This window comes from Ornithodoros turicata, chromosome 4, assembly GCF_037126465.1.
Source record: "Ornithodoros turicata isolate Travis chromosome 4, ASM3712646v1, whole genome shotgun sequence".
NCBI lineage: Eukaryota > Metazoa > Arthropoda > Arachnida > Ixodida > Argasidae > Ornithodoros > Ornithodoros turicata.
Window position 1 is genome coordinate 7861898 of NC_088204.1, and position 16820 is coordinate 7878717.

The window sequence follows — 16820 nt, forward strand, 5'->3', positions numbered from 1 at the left end:
GCATAATCTAAAACCCCCGATACTAAGGAACAGGAAAGGACAGACACAACACGAAGTCTCAAACACAACTTCAACAGCTCGCTTGCTTCCTAGCCATTTTTTGTTTTAGAGAAAGCCTGCTTACTCGTGGGGTGTCGAAGTAGCTTGCCCGCGTTGGCCGCACTCAAGTGGGCATCGTCACGACTATAGCCAAAAAATTAAAAAGGAAAAAAAAAAGGCGGTGAAGGGAGTTGACGATTTTAACGTCAGGCATAGGCAAGATGGACGATACTGATATGCGGAGGTGCACCTAGAGTGGTCTTTCCGCGAGGCCCGTTTCTTGAAGAAAATACACGAGGTTGCGACTCTTAGTCGTTCTGCATAAGAACCTCCGGGCAAGAGGACGTCCGTCAGTATGCCAGGGCCTGGCGTGGGGAAGGTGGAGAGGGGGAGGGTGTGCGTACTCGCAGACGTGACGTAACAACTAAGAGTCAGCCAATCAGGATCGTGCTTTCAACGGAACGGGCTTTCCGCGGTCGTAGCCATGGTGACGAACCACCGTCGTCTGCGAGTATTGTGATTGAACCTCCCCGCGTACTAAATGAGATATCTTTAAAATAAAGCGCGAAACGGTCCCATATCTTTCTCAACATCTCAAGACTATTTTCTGGAAAGCGTGTTGCACCTTTTGTGTACAGGTTCAGGCCTACAGGATCCAAGTTAGATATAAACCATTTCCGCGAGTTCTTGAGCTCGCAGAACGGCGATTCGGAGCAGACGAATTCTGATGTCCACGTAGCGAACGAGGGAGAGGAGGTGGAAAGCAGGCCTTCTGTACATGGGCGTTCCCAGAAATTCTTCCAAGGGGGAAACGTGCAACCCCCCCCCCCCACACACACACACACCACCACCACCACCACCACCACCACCTGGAGGCGGACGTTGCGGACTGTGCGGGTGTTTATGGGCTCCTATTATGACATTTGAGAATAATCATGACGATCTACGACCAGGGAAGGATAACGGACGTATTTTGGTTGCCCTTTCCATTTTCGTTACTGCTATATTTTCGTTTCCGTTTCTGATACCGTCCTTTCAATTTCGTTTCCGTTACGTTTCCGTTACTGTTTCCGGTAATGGAACGGTTGTTACAGAGCTGCGGAAGGACAGCCCGTCCGGCACTGTCAGCGTTCTGTTTTGCCAAGTGCTGCTTCGGTATCACGCGTACGCATTACACAAGTAATTTTACGTCGTTGGGACGTGCACATCTTGCAAGATCTAGAAAAGAAAAATGAAGGAATGTCTTCAGTCTTCAGCTACTCGGAGTCCAGCAACTCAAGATGGGCGTGACGTTCATCCATAAGCGGACACTCTCAGTAGTAAATAATACGGCCATGGCCACACGGTGTAACGAAAAAAAGAAAAGAAAACTAACTAAAAATCGTAGGCTGTCATCCTCGTGCTATGGTAGATTTACTGTAGGTAGAGTACAGTCATGTGTTGACGTCATGGAGTTATGCGGACTGGGACAGGGTAAGCGATGGATGCATCCTCGAGATCCAATATTGCGCCATCTTGCTCTCGCGTAGCATTTAGAGCGTTACAGGGAATGGAGTCATCAAAACAAAAACAAAAAATGAAAAGTCACTCAAATGTCATCGCACAGCAGGAATAGGAATAGGAAGGAAGGAATGGCAAATGCAAATTCTTCAGTCGTGTAAAAAATAAATTTCAAGAGTATACCTATACGAAAAATGCTGGGAATTTCATAAGCAGAAACCACATCGTGGCAGAAACAGAAACAAATATGTTCATACCTCATGGATTCAAACAGGACATGCATTCAGTTATCCTTGTTCCCTAGATATTCTCTCTTACGCTATTCTGACTTCACATTTTTTGATGATGAAGCAGATGATTTGATTTCATAAAACAGATGGTTACTTTCCTCCCGACATGTTGTTTCAGACATGTACATGTGTTCATTCATGCGTGCAGTGCAAGATATGTACGCAAGCTTACACGACATTTCTACACAGGCTCACAGCATCTCACAGCTCTCACTCCCCGCCTCCTTGCGCACTATCGTGCACCGGGAGCGGCGAGCGACCTGATGTGTGACGTCACGTCGATTATTCTTGTGCTGCGCCACCTGGGGCTGGGAAATTGAAGGAGCGATTCAGGACTAGCAGAAGCTTCGGGCACATCCGTTCGGTCCGTCGCGCAGGCTGTACGGTCGCCCGTTTTACGAGCTTAACTCTTTATAGCTCCCTTTCCTTTTCCTTACCCTCTTTTTTTCCTCCTAGGAAGTGTAAAAAGTGTAAGTTCATTTCTGTCTCATTCACCAGATGCGATGATTTTAAAGCAGACGACATTTCGAAAGCACCGCTAGAGTTCATGCGTTTCAGTTCCCGTGGTCGGGTGCGTGGAAGAATAAGAAGTGTTGAAGAAGTTTAGACTTTCTTTCTTGGACCGTCATTAGTCTTGGACTTTAGTGGATCCCTTAGTAGGGCGACAGTGGATTTATAATGGACGAAAAGCGACAGTTAGATGGGAGACGCTAAGAAAGTGTCGTCGGTGCTACGGCGGGTGTTTTGGATTGCTCCTCACTGGATGTCACGGCCTTATTAAAGAGTGTCACCGTGTTTGGTAAGTTGGACTTCTCAATATTTGTTGTTGTACAAGCAGACTTTTGTACTATAGTTACAGTTGTTTGAATCCATCTCTACCTCAATTTTTTCGTATACCATTGCTTACAAATATGAATTTCTCGACGTACCGACGGTGGGGAAGCTGGTGCTGTATCTGTATCGCACGTCCTTTCATGCTTCTTTGTGTCTGCGTTTACGTGTGCTTTACGGTTGATGGTAATGTTTTTGCCCGACAAAAACCGAACGTGTAAGCAACGTCCAACCAGTCTGCAGAAAATGTACTTTTGTTTAAACGATAGAGAAGTACTGTGCATTATTCATCTGGAAACGGCAAACACAGCCATAATTCCAACTGCTAGGTCAGTCCAAAGGAGTGGGAGGTGGTCTGTTAGGATTCCCCCAACGGCAGGGCTTCCTGAAGTTTTCCCCTTTCGCTATATTGTCCGGCACATTCCTCCATGAAGTCGGCCTAGGACTCATACTGACCCCCTGTTCCTCGAACTGAAGAAAAACAAGGAGTAAGGAGTAGTCAGCTAGACTGAAATTGTTTCCCATTTTTCAGTCTCCTGACACTGAAATTTACTTCCTAGAGCTGCAAATACACGGTGTTCATTTTTGTCCGTTACAAATTTCTCAGTAGGGATGGGCCAAACGAATCATCCAATCCTAGGCAGGGATTCGCGAATCTGAAACCCCAAAACAGCGAGTCGAATCTTTCGAATCCACCAACCACGTTTGTTTGTTTCTTTATAAAATTTGTGCCTCCGGGGCCCGCCGAAAGCCTGCTTGCCCTGCGGGCCCCGGGGCGCACCAAAACCACAGCATAAAGCTCCGACATTACGAGTTTAAAAGTGACTCGGTTTTGCTTTTGATTGTCTCTTACTTTTATGGAAGGAATTCAGACTCGAGAGTTTATGTATTTCCTGTAGTCGACGAACAACACGTTAAATAAATTACACTTGGGAAGAAGTATATGGGTATGTTTTCTCCTGAAAGGGAACTATATTATTTAATTTGTTTTTCATTAAACAAAGATATCAAATTCTGCTTCAAAACACTTTTCAGTGGAAGTGTTTTTTTTTTCCTGGCTTTTTGAACTCTTTTTAAAGACACGATTCGAAAGATTCGCAGAACCCTCCTTGGATTCGAATCTGCATTGGAAATTCTGCTAGGAAATTCTGCATTGGTCCCATCTCTATTTTTTAGTAAAGCAGCTACGAAAGTTACACAGATGCCGTTTTCGCAGGTGGACCTCGAATAGAGTGTTCAACTACAAGATGCCTTATTACCTAAAATTCATTAATTAACTGTCTCATTAGGGAATTTCATATAGAAACAAGATAACATAATGCCAGGCGTTCCTCGTTGGGCGCCATTCATTCTATTAAATTTTTCTGGAACGAGCGCGCGCCGTGAAATATCCATAACCGAATTTTGTTGGGCAAATGAGCCGCCGAAACCAATACCGCGCGCCTTCGGAGCGTACGAGCCCCTACTCCAATCATCTCCATCGCTCCGAAGCACGTGGCCCTCTGACGTCATTTGAGCGCTGTCCTCCCCGCGCTCCTGATCGGTTTCGGTTTCATCTCATTTGCGCATCAAAATTCGGCAATGGATATTTCAACGCACGTGCGCGTTTCAGGATTGTTTAAAAGAATGAATGGTTTTCATTGAGGATATAGTCTCTCCTTCTGCTATCTCGCTTTTGCAGGAAATCCCCTAATTGAAGGGTTAATTAATGAAAGTTAGGTAATTATTCATCTTGTAGCAACATACTCTCTTCGAGAGGATGTCCGGCTGACGGTATAGAACCCAAATGCAGAAACGGCATCTGTGTAGCTTTCATTACTTTTTTTTCAATAAAAATCTGTAACGAATAAAAATGAACACTAGTTCCTAAACTTCGCACAAACTTCGGTTCATTGAGTTCCGAAAGGGACGATTCTGGCAATGCACCTCTACAGTGTGTGTCGTTTGTCTACGTTGCGTAAAGCACTTCTCTACCGCACTTCATATCCAACCTTCTCGCGGTGTTGCCTTTGTACATCCGGGAATTTATGACGTATTATTCGCTATTATATATTTGAAAGAATCGATTTTTTTTTCATTTATATTTGGTTTTCGTTCACGTTTTCTCATTTCGTTCATTATAAACCTCACGTTGAGCTATATCGGCAAGTGGAGAAACCACCAACCCGGTTAAGGCGACCCCCAGATCGGTAGCCACACCGATATTTCGAACACTGCGTTCGAAATATCGGAGCGGCTTCCAATCGCGGAAATATATGTATGGAGAAACGAAATTACTGTGTAGTCGGACAGGTGCACCATTGCGGCATGCACTCTGTAGAGACCGCGGGTACTACTTGATGGTAGGTACTATAACATGGGCACTATTTGCTCATATGACCTTGTCGCTTATCCAATGGGCATTTGTCAGCATTTTTCATAAAAGGTACCTCCGGTACGAAATTAATAGCACGTCACCAGGCCTGTCGTCATTACAGCAGAAATTCTGTTTTTTTCCGCAGCGGTATACGTGCTCGTATTAAAGTCTTATCTCATTTTACGCTTGCAAGAATGCGGACGGACGCTAGCTTTATTGAGGTTTCGCAACCCAGCTAATGATATATTCTCCTTTAGCTCCCTCTATTGCTCGTCACGCGTTGAGTTTGTTGAACAAACAGAGTTCGCCGAAGACGTGATCGCCCTAGACGATGATGGTGTTTTCTAGGGGCTGTTCGCGTGTCCGGAGTTTTAGAATACTGAAGTGAATATTTGTTTATTCGATTCCAATTCCGAATCGAGTATGGATTAAGGAATTTCGCTTTAGATGCGTAAATAATCGCTAGAATTCTTCCCCCGTTATAATGTGGAAACTCGAATATACATATTCAATCAGGCCCCTAGCTATCCGGTCTTTACGCTACTCTCTTAAAAATGAACTTCACCAGCTCCCGTGGTGTAGTGGTTAGAGCGATCGCTTTCCACGCCGAGACTGGGAGGCGACACGGGTTCGAATCCTGTCACCGGCGGTGCTGTCCGAGGTTTTCCCTGGGGTTTCCGCAGACTTTCTAGACGAATGTCGGCACAGTTCCCCTTGAAGTCAGCCCAGGACGCATACTAACCCCCCTATCCCCCACTCCTTCTGTCCTCCCTTCATCTGTTCACGTCTATACGCCGCTCATAGCCCAGTTGCTTCGTTAATAAACACGGAATAAAAAAAAGAACTTCACCACATATCACGTTCCTAGCCAACCATCAGCCCGAATGACATCGTCCTCACCCCTGATTTGTTGAAAATGGTGGGCATACAGTAAAACCTCCAAAGTCGGACACCTCCCTACCTCGGACAACTCCCCATGTCAGACAAGATTTCATTGCACGGGCAGGCTCCCATTGAAACTACATGGGGACGGAATCCTCTCTGTCGGACACCTCCCTATCTCGGAAGTAGGACAGGGTTTTCCCAGCTAAGTCAGACAAAACCCTGGCCAAATTACCTCAATATCGGCCCATCTTTGCACCAAAATGAGCCAGTGGCCTTGATTTTCGCCCCTTAGAGTCTAAAAACAAGTGCTGTCAGTCCACATTGTAATTCTTTGTGTGAGCACTTGTCCTCGGTTTGTCTAGAGGCTTTGAACGCGCACTGCACCAAAGCAATGAAAAGCGGGTTGACGCTTCAGAGACAAGTCCTAGCTGCTCGAGAAGCTCCGGAGGTAATGCCATTGAGTGGAATCTGAACGGAATTGAATCTACTAAAATCAGTAATAATAATCAGTGAAGAGTGGGTAGAGGTACCACTACCACCAGGTACCACTAAGGACCATAAATTGAAGAAGGGGGGACATTTCTGGCAACACAGCTGTGATCTTTTCCATTTTCTGTTTCCCTCATTAACTCGGACACCTCTATAAGTAGGACACACTTTGGCTGCACCATGGGTGTCCAACATAGGAAGGTTTCACTGTATGCCTTTTTGTGACACTTATGCGGAAATGCTAATTGGCACAAAAAGGCGTACGCCTTGCGCTTTTCGCAAATCAAGAGTGATAGATGCATCACTCTGTACAATGGTTGCCCTTCAGCGTGCTATGCGGTGAAGTTCTGTTTTTAGCATGTAGAAACAATTTCAGATCCAATTGGTCGGAACTGCTCATTGGGGATCAGCTCTGGGCGGATTATTTGCTTCAAGGATGCTTATCGAGCAAACTTTCCAAACTTGTGCCCGTTACAAAAAAAAAAGAAAGAAAGAAAGAAAATGAACTAAATACCGTTACCCGTTACTTGACAAAAAAAACAACTAAATACGTTACTCGTTACCAACATACAAAAGTAACGAGTTCTCGTTACTCACGGGTAACGAGTTACTTTTACGTTATCGCCGCATATTTAAAGCAGCCAACAAACATGCCATCACTTGCCTTCAACTCTTTATTAATGAGGAGTTACACTTCAGAAAAAGCTGACACTCGAAATTTGTCGTCCACCCTTCGTGTTCCGTATCTCTCGGTCCCTTACCATGAGTCTATATCAGTTTGCCTGGACCTTCTCCCTTTTTTCCACTTCGGGGGTGATCGGACATTATGAAAACACAAGAAAAAAAGCACCGGTTTTCGTGCCACCGACCACCAACGGTTCCCAAAAACAGACGAGGGGCTGCGTCATAATTAGGGCGCTCAGAAAAGTCAGCAAAGACAAGAAAAGGCTAGAAGTCGAAACGCGTTTTTTGTAGCCATAGCACAATTGGTGCCCATTCTTGGGAAGGAGTGATGGTCGGAGATTACGGAAACAAGAGAAAAGACAACAACACATCCAGAGAGGGACTGCTATAATACGTGGTCGTGGGTCACGCAGGTCAAATCTGCACGCATTGCGCCGCACGGAGTGCCGAAATGTGTTCCCCCGCCCTGAAGAAAAGGAACGAGTAACGCCAGTAACGAGCTACCGATTTTTGTAACTGATTCCGCTACTACTACCATTTTTTAAAAAAATAATTGAATCGTTACTTCCTTACCAAAAAAAGTAACCGTTACCAAGTAACGAGTTACTTGTAACGAGTTAGGCACAGCTCTGAAACTTTCCATGCTGGTGTCGTCGCGGATTACGCCTTCCTGCTGCCCTTTCTTTATATGTTCGCGTCTGTATACATCGCTCACAGCCACAGTTGCACCGCGGTGGCAAGCGCGGAAGTAAAAAACAATCTCTATTCAGTGATAAAGCAGTGTTTGACACACACACACACAGCACGCCTAATTGACTGGTTGACGTGATAAAAAACATCTCTGTACATATTGTTCGCGAACAAGCCAGGCATTCCCATTCCTCCATTTTTGTTTGTGACGTCATAACTGAAGTTCCCGCCCACAACGTTGCTACGTCACGATACATGTCGAACCAATCGCGTAATATCGCCTAGTATCTCCAGACAAGCAAAACGCTATAACCAAATGATGTACTTGCATTAGCCGGAAGAACATAGCCAGCGCAAAGTTACGAACACTTTGATTGGTTGTCATTTCCTCTACTACGCGCGTAATAAACCTGGTTGAACCGTTTTATCTTTCCCGGTATGCCATGAATGTCCCTTTCCTCTGCACTGTATTGACGTTCTTCTTCTTCTTATTTTTTTAGCGGAATTCGTACCCTGCCATTTTTACACCATCTTCGCCGCCTTCCGATCGCATTTATAATTCCGCCTCGTTAAAAATTAATTCCCGACGGCTTCGCTTATCAGGTTTCGGGTTTCCCGGGCGCGCTCGCAAACGTTCGGGTAAGCTCGCCCTGATTGTCACGGTCACCGTCATTACAGGGGGCTGGTCACGCAGTGTTGAGATGTTATCCCGTCTTTGCAGATATGCTTCCAGGAGAACAAAGACATGCCAAGTTGTGTAGCGTATCATGGTAAAAAAGAAAAGAAAAAAAAAGTGCGCCCTGGAATACTATTATGACGTGGAGGAGCACGAGGAGGAGGATGAGGAGGTCAGTTCAATGTGTTGCGACGTGATCAGGCTTTACACATTATCCCATCCTCCAATCTTCAATGGAACCGTTACGACGTTTTGGTGCAATTATTGATACCATATCTTTAGAGGATAGCGAATGGCATCGCCGTTGAAATAACATCACCCTATCTGCACTCCATGCTCAGGGGTGACGTCGAATATATTTTTGGTTAGTGATAGATAGATAGATAGATAGGTAGCTAGTTTAGACAGACAGACAGACAGACAGACAGACAGACATAGACAGACAGACAGACAGATATATAGATAGATAGATATGATAGTTAGATAGATAGATAGATAGACAGACAGACAGACAGACAGACAGACAGACAGACAGATAGATAGATAGATAGATAGATAGATAGATAGATAGATAGATAGATAGATAGATAGATAGATAGATAGATAGATAGATAGATAGATAGATAGATAGATAGATAGATAGATAGATAGATAGATGGTGATGTGATAAAGAAAAAATGTGGATGTGAGTTACGATGGGGATGTGTTTTTGGATAGTACTTCACATAGAAACGTTTACCAAACACTTTTTTAACAATATTTCAACACTATATAACCTAAACGCAGGCAGCGCATTTTTATATTCTGCGCACGTATACAAACCAGTAAGAAACCTGAAACCACATTTTTTTTTTAGTTCCCCAGAGGACCACCGAAGGGGCGAAGCAGAGAACGAATAAGATTTTCAAAGAAATAAAACATCGGGTGCGGTCGTGGGCGTCCACCGAACAATTGCTCGGCACAAACTGGCGCAAAATGAGAGAACCAGTGAAAACAATCGATGGACACATTCATAACCGCCTTCCTCTTGCTTTTCCGTCCATTCCTTTTATTTTTTTTTTTTTTTTCTACCTCTCCTCTTCGTTGGCTCCTTTTGTGGCTCGAAGAAGTGAGGTAGAGAGAGAGAGAGAGAGTGCTCTGTCGTCCCATTGTCTGCTAGTCGGTTTCACTCTGTTGGAACATAATGAGAGCCCATCCATGAAATAGAAGAAAGGTCGATAAAGCGATGCCCCAGAGTTGGCACTTCGCGCAAGAGTGGTGTCATGAAACACGTTCTCTCGGAGGTTTAGTTTGCTTTTAAAAGAAAAAGAGCGAAACAATATTGGTCACAGCGCGCTATTTAGAACACGTGTAGTATACTTTTTTTTTTCTCTCTGTAACAACTTTAGAAGCGTCACAGAGCGTTTTGCTATTGTGTTTTTTTTTAATAGATTGGTGCTCTTTTCCTTGTCTTTCCTTTTCTTGTCTTGTTCTTGTCTGACATCTCCACGTTTTTCTTTTACAACTCAATCAATCAATCAGTCAATTCTTGTTCCTCTTACCCTTTTTCAATGTGTGTGTGTGTGTTTCTTTTTTTTTCTTAAAGGAATAGCAAGTCGGCCTACGCCTGACTAACCTTTCCTCCCTTTCTTTATTTTTTTCAATAAACATATCCCCCCCCCCCCCTTTCAGTTGGTTTCTTGTGCCGATTAGCCGTATAAAACGAAGTTGCTAGTGACAGAGTTCCACTCTATTACGACTGTAGCAAACTAGAGACGTTACGTTCTTGTAAAACTTTAATGGAGATATTTCCGCTACATTTAACTTGGAACACGCGCGATAATTACTTTTTATGCTGCGAAAGAGCTATAAGAGCTGTGAATGTTTTTTCTTTTTTTTTTTTCTTTTTTTTTTTGCGGGCACCGCCTTTTTTTCCCCTTTTCAGCTCGTTTATTACGGTTATGCTGTTTCTGACCGAGTGACGTGTTTCATAAGAAATGTACACAAAAGATGAAATTGTGCAAGCGTAGAGAAGTATCATACACGTGGCACATTAAAATAACACACACAACAAAACGTTCCCGCTTTCCTTTCGTTTCTTTTCCGCACCATTTCGATTCCTTCGCGTGAGCGTTAACCTTCCCAAAGGAGTCCCGCGCAAGAATCCCTTTATCGTGATTGGATCATCCCTAGTAGAAGTATTTACGACGCTGGTAACGGAAGCTCGGCTGAAATTTTCTAATCCTGATCTCTTTGTTCGTCACTGAAGTACTCCAATATTGTTATTATGGCGGTTACATGGCCGGATGTCACACACACGGAACCGGCGCGCACAAAATTTTGCGCACTAATTGGATCTAAGAGGATTTGCTCCCCCGACGGGATTATAAAGTGTCCATTCAGTCGCTGTGTATTTGTATTTCCCTTCGAAGCGTTATTTTGAAGCTTCCCACCCAAGTAATCTTCTTTCGTATATAGATAACGTATAAAAAAGCGAAGCCGTCTCGCGTGCTGCATTCCTCTTCATTCAACATTCAAAGGCCGCGGATTGAATTTGATCTCCTTTTTTTTGCGATACCGCACCGTGCATGTTTCGAGAGGCAGTTTGAGATATTGAAGGAAAGGTTCTAAGCAGTGACGGGCGAAGTACCTCAAAATTGTACTTCAAGTAAAGCATCGAGTACCTAGCACATGTTGTACTTTAAGTACAGTACAAAGTACCATACAACAAATGTACTTAAAGTGAAGTACAAAGTGCTTGGCAAAGTACTTTAAAGTACTCATCAAGTACATTACAAGGTTAGATCGTATCGCTGGACATTTCAACACTTGGCAGTGATAAAACGTGAAGTAATTATGTTTCGACTGTTATACTTAGAAAGCTTATAGCGAGCAATTTTGGCAAGTGCTAGTTAGAAAACACGGATAGTTCACAGCTGACTCATTAATATGAACCGAAAGCAATGATTTTGCGACCAAGCTCTGCGTCTGTATTGCCAATTGGGTACTTGAGTACCTGAAAGGAAAGCACAGAAGAAGAGGTACCCGGGTTCGAATCCCGGTGCCGGCTGTGCTGTCTGGGGTTTTTCCTGGGTTTTCCTCAGACGCTTTCAGACATATGTCGGCACAGTTCCCTTAGAAGTCGGCCCAGGACGCACATTCCCCCAGGGCGTCAGTCGTGACGTTGCCCACATACGTGAGGCCGACAACGGCAAGCCCTATCACCACCACCACAGAAGAAAAGTACATAAGGTACAGTACAAAGTACACAAATTGAAACATACTTGAAGTAAAGTACAAGTACTGGGAAATGTACTTAAAGTAGTACTTGAGTACTTGGTACTTTAAGTACTTCCCATCACTGGTTCCAAGGCACTGCAGGGTGACAGTTTGAGGAATGCATCGCTCTTCTTTTCTTCTTTTAAAGCGCCATGTTTCGATAAGACCAATTTTCTGTGTACGTCCGTCCGTGGCTGTCTTAAAACATAACTTCGCGGCAATGCACATTCTAAAAAAAACAAAGCTTCACCGCATAGCACGCTGTGCGGCGACCATTGCCACTAATGATAGTGTTATCGATTCTGTTGATTCGAAGAGAAGTGGGTGCGTACGCCTTTTTTGTGTAAATTATCATATATCTAATTCGACACAAAAAGACCTCTCTCTTCGAATCAGAAGCGATATCCCTACATTCGTGGCAATGGTTGGCGCACAGCGTGCTATGCGGTGAAGCTTTGTTTTTAGAGTACACGCTCCTAGCCAACCATCATCCCGAACGACATCGTTCTCTCCCCTGAGTTATTGAAAACGGGAGACGTACGCCTTTTTGTGACACTTATGCGGTTTCGTTAATGGTCGCAAAAAAGGCGTACGCCCCGCGCTTTCCACAACAACAACAACAGATAAATTAATGATGATGAGTGGGGAAATTCACTGACTATCGACGCCTATTCAGCGCCGTTCGTCATCTCACCCTTTCCATTGTGCCTTGGGGTAGTGGGCCACACCTCATGTGGCGCTTTCGACTTACCAAGAGCGAAAACAGCATCATTACTCCATGGTTCGCCTTCAGCGTGGTATGCGGTGAAGTGCCGTTCCCACGAAAAACCTTCCTCGAGGGGCATATACCCCGGCGGTTCTTCTGCCGAACGTTCCGCGAAAGCAAGAAACCTTATTCTCTTTCTGCAGATAGGCGGGTCTTGCTCAAGGACCCCACTAACACTTTGCTCTCCCCGACGAACTCATGCACCCTCTACGCATCTCCACCCTTCATCCTATATCCTCCATCCGTGCTTTTTTTTTTTTTTTTTTTTTGCTATAGTCGTGACGACGCCCACTTCTGCGTGGCCAACAACGGCAAGCCGATCCTGCCATTACCCCCCCCCCCCCCCCCTCTCCTGTTTTAAACGAAAAAATGCCGGTACCCGGTTGCACTTTTCTTCGCCACATTTCGCTGTCACATTTTCGTTTTTCCTTCACCTCGTTTCCAGGTGGAATGTGGTGAATACCGCTCTGCGGGGCGCTGCAAACCTCCTCCTATATCACACTGCTCTCCCTCCATAATCCTTCTCCCTATAGTGATTATATCTGCCGCTTTTTCGGCGTCTATTTTTGGCTCAAACGTTTTACAATGCCGAAAATACCCGAATTCGACAAAACGTATAAATGCCGAAAAACACCCGGCGAATCTCGGTCCCGGGAATAAATGCCGAAAACGCGGAAACCTATGCACGCAATCTATATAACGCGGGACGCAGTGCAAACGCTCCGCCTTGTCTCATCCCGATGGAATACTGCTCATCCGAGATAGTTAGCGATGCGCCATATGGAGCATTAGAGAGCCCAGACAACGATGCACACGGGGAATACATACAGCGATTGAGGAGTCATCGTCGTCCCTGAGTGAGGCATTCGTCGTAGCACACGCACACTCATTCTCCAGAAGAGGTCGTCGCATTAACGGGGGACACTTTGAACGCGCGCTCTAACGAGTTTGCGGTTGGGAGGGACTGTGTTTCGCGAATTCGAATGGACACGGTGCTGTCCATTAGAACCCGCTTTCATTGTGGGCTCGTGTGACGTACATTTGCGTCCCGAGTTTGATGAATGATGAACTTAGAGAGAGGTCCGATTGAGGACATGTTTGCGTTGCGCTTAGGTGTACTCCAAATTATTAAGACAAGAGAAATTGATGTTCTGAGAGGCTGGAACACATAGAAAGGACACATACATACAAAGCCTCAAAGTACCTAAGAAATTAATGATGAAAGGTTAGCCAACTGTAGGACTCGAACCCACATCTTCTAGATTACCGGAATTAATCCAGAAGATGTGGGTTCGAGTACTATACACCTGGCTATACCTTATCAGTGACTTCCATCTTTCATTATTAAGACACGTTTGCTCAGAAAGGAACCTATATATTCGTAATTAGACTGGATGGATGAGTGGATATAAAAGAAATGCGCCAAGTGCGCGTGCGAATTCTGGCAAAATACTTAGTCGACTTGAATATATAGAATGCATCTATGTAATAGGGTAATATACGATTAAGCTCTTTCACTTATATGTGGTACATTAGTTTAATTGAATACGTATTCGGTTTAACTCGTGTGGAACATAATAAACCCGTTTCTTCAACGAACTTTAGAGATGCGTGTGGAAATATTCGCAATATTTCAGTATAAAATACGTATAAGTAGACAAAAACAGACATTAGTCAAGACGTCGAGTCTAAAAAAAAAGAAAAAAAACACACACACACATCGGAGTAGAGGTTGGAGGTCTGCGGCGGTGGACTCAATCGTTATTATTATTATTATTATTATTATTATTATTATTATTATTATTATTATTATTATTATTATTATTATTATTATTATTATTATTATTATCATTATTATAATCACATTCATTACGATTATGTTATGCACGCATTGTACTTTACGACAGAATACCGAAGAAGAAAGAATCATACACTCTTAAATATGAACTTCACCGCATAGCAAGCTCCTAGCCAACCATCACCTCGAATGATATCGTTATCAGCCCTGATTTGTTGGAAACGGGGGCGTACGCCTTTTTTGTGACACTTATGCTGTTCATAATTTTCATCCGGCATAAGCCTGAGCTAAGTGTAACAACCCTTTGTCCTTTTAACATTAACGGCTCACATCCTAATCATACTGGTGTATCTCTGATCCCCCTCAGCTAGGCCACGTCTGGCAACCGTTGGCTTTATAACGTCATATCGATTATCGCCTTATCACAGGGACTAATACCCCCGTGTCCGTCGGTCTAATCTCACTGTTCCTGGAATTACCGGATGTAGGGAAGCTTTCCTCGATCAATCCCTCAGCGAACATCTCACGCTTCCCGTTCCCTTTTTCTTTTCCTTACGCATTACGCAACATACTTGTCCGTCCTGCTGAGACACATCGTCTGGTAAGGATTAAGGAAGGATCTATAGTTCCTCCAAGGAAGTGCTTAAATGTCTTCCTACTGAAAGGATTAACGTCATTTAGTCCAGGTGTGAGTCTGTGACGCTTACAGCGAAGTTAAGCGTCAATTGCGGTGCAGTATAACACGCATAAAGTAAGGATAAATGAAGCACTTACAGTTTCTAGCTCCCCTGTATTGCAATTACTCCCCATCCGATTTTATAGTTCCCTGACCCCCAAATTTACTCCTCAGCGCTGCAAGTAGTCCCTAAACTTCGATCTTCCGTGCGTTTTGTCCAGAAGGGGACTAATGGCTGTGGAAATGTGTCAATAGTCCCCGAAAGGACAAAAAATACTCCCTTTTTAAAGAGTGTGTGTGTCGTTTACTATTTAAGTTGCATAAAGCACTCCTTTATCGCGCCTTATATCTGACCCGACCTTATTGCAGTGTTGCCTGTGTACATCCGGGAATCTTTGACGGATATTGGATATTAAGTTCGAGACATTTGGGGCATGACATCGATATTCGATTTTTACTCGTTGTATTACAGTCCTAAATATCGCATTTTTATTCGTTTGATTACAGTCCTAAATATCGCATTTTTATTCGTTTGATTGCATTCCTAAATACGTACTGCATTTTTACTCGTTTGATTACATTTCTAAATATTGCTGAGACCCCGAGATTATATAGGGATCTACGAAAACGTGAGACTTGAGACCCTGTCCGTGTGTGTGTCTCTCTTTTCGTAGTTCTCTACTCTCGGGGTTTTAGTAATATGAGCGACCCCCAGATCGATAGCCACACCAGTATCTCGAACTCTGCGTTCGAAATATCGGGGCGGATTCCGATCTGCGGTTTTCCCATCCATTTATTAAAAGCTATAGTTTGCACATGGTTTTACTTCGCGCATTCGCGACCGTAGTAGCTTTGGTACCGAAAAATCATTCTACCATCGCAGCCATTCCGCATACCTTACGTTCTTTTTTGTTGTTTTTTTGTAACGTTGGGTACTCCAAAATTCGAGGAAAAAAAAAAAAAAACGGAACTGAAACGAAAAATCGCGCAGCGTTGTACCAATAAGCCACAATCCTGGCAGCCACATTGGTCTGGAAGACATTTCCCTCTAATAAAAGTATATCCCCCCCCCCCACACACACACAATCCGACATGGTACGTTCCAAACCATGCTTAGCGACAATAGTACGACTGCCTGCTGTAAATCCCCCTAAAAGGCTCCGGCATCGTGTTATGACATCGTCTGCGTATATGGGCATTCCACATATATATACAGAGAAACTCCGGAACGCATTTTGTGAAAGGCACGCTCTTCGAGATGATTCCCATATTTTTTTTCGAGCTGGTCTAAAGCATATACGAGTTTCATGTTTATTTAAGCAGGTCGAGGAACGCCACATCTTTTTGATCGCAGCTTTCGAATATGCGCAAGAAAGCAAGAGGTAGCGGTAAAAGGCTTTTGGCACACATGGGGAGAAATGTATGAAAGTTTTTGAATCGTTTTTCATAATCTATGCGAGGAAATGTGTGTGCTCTGTGCCTTTGTATACGCTTGTAACTTGTACATATGCGAGGAAAAATAATGGAGAAAATGCGAGAACGTATTTGGTCAAGCATAGCGTTCGATCGCCCATATCGTCGTCTATCTCTATAGGGTGGCGTTCTGACTCTAATGCGCATGCGCGATCGAAGGTGCAGTCACTTGAACTCGCTCGCTGTAACTTATATGAATTTGACAAAAATAGAGGAAATATAGTTCTACTACACGTATCTAACACTCGAAATGATAAAACAAATCAGACGAAAATTATAATTTTCGTTTGATTTGTATAATTTGGTATATTTTATATATATTATTTATTTAATTTATTATTAATATTTCTAATGAATATATATATATATATATATTAATCGAACGAAAATTATCAAATTATATCAAATA

General features: G+C 43.7%; 1 protein-coding gene across 1 annotated transcript in view; it reads left to right on the forward strand.

Moving 5' to 3' along the window:
* Positions 1-2202: 2202 nt before the first annotated feature.
* The window catches only part of LOC135390906 (uncharacterized), a 130803-nt gene continuing 116185 nt past the window's right edge, over positions 2203-16820 (forward strand). The window contains exon 1 of the mRNA XM_064620880.1: positions 2203-2628. The gene's annotated coding sequence lies outside the window, so the exon portion shown is untranslated. The remainder of the gene's footprint in view (positions 2629-16820) is intronic.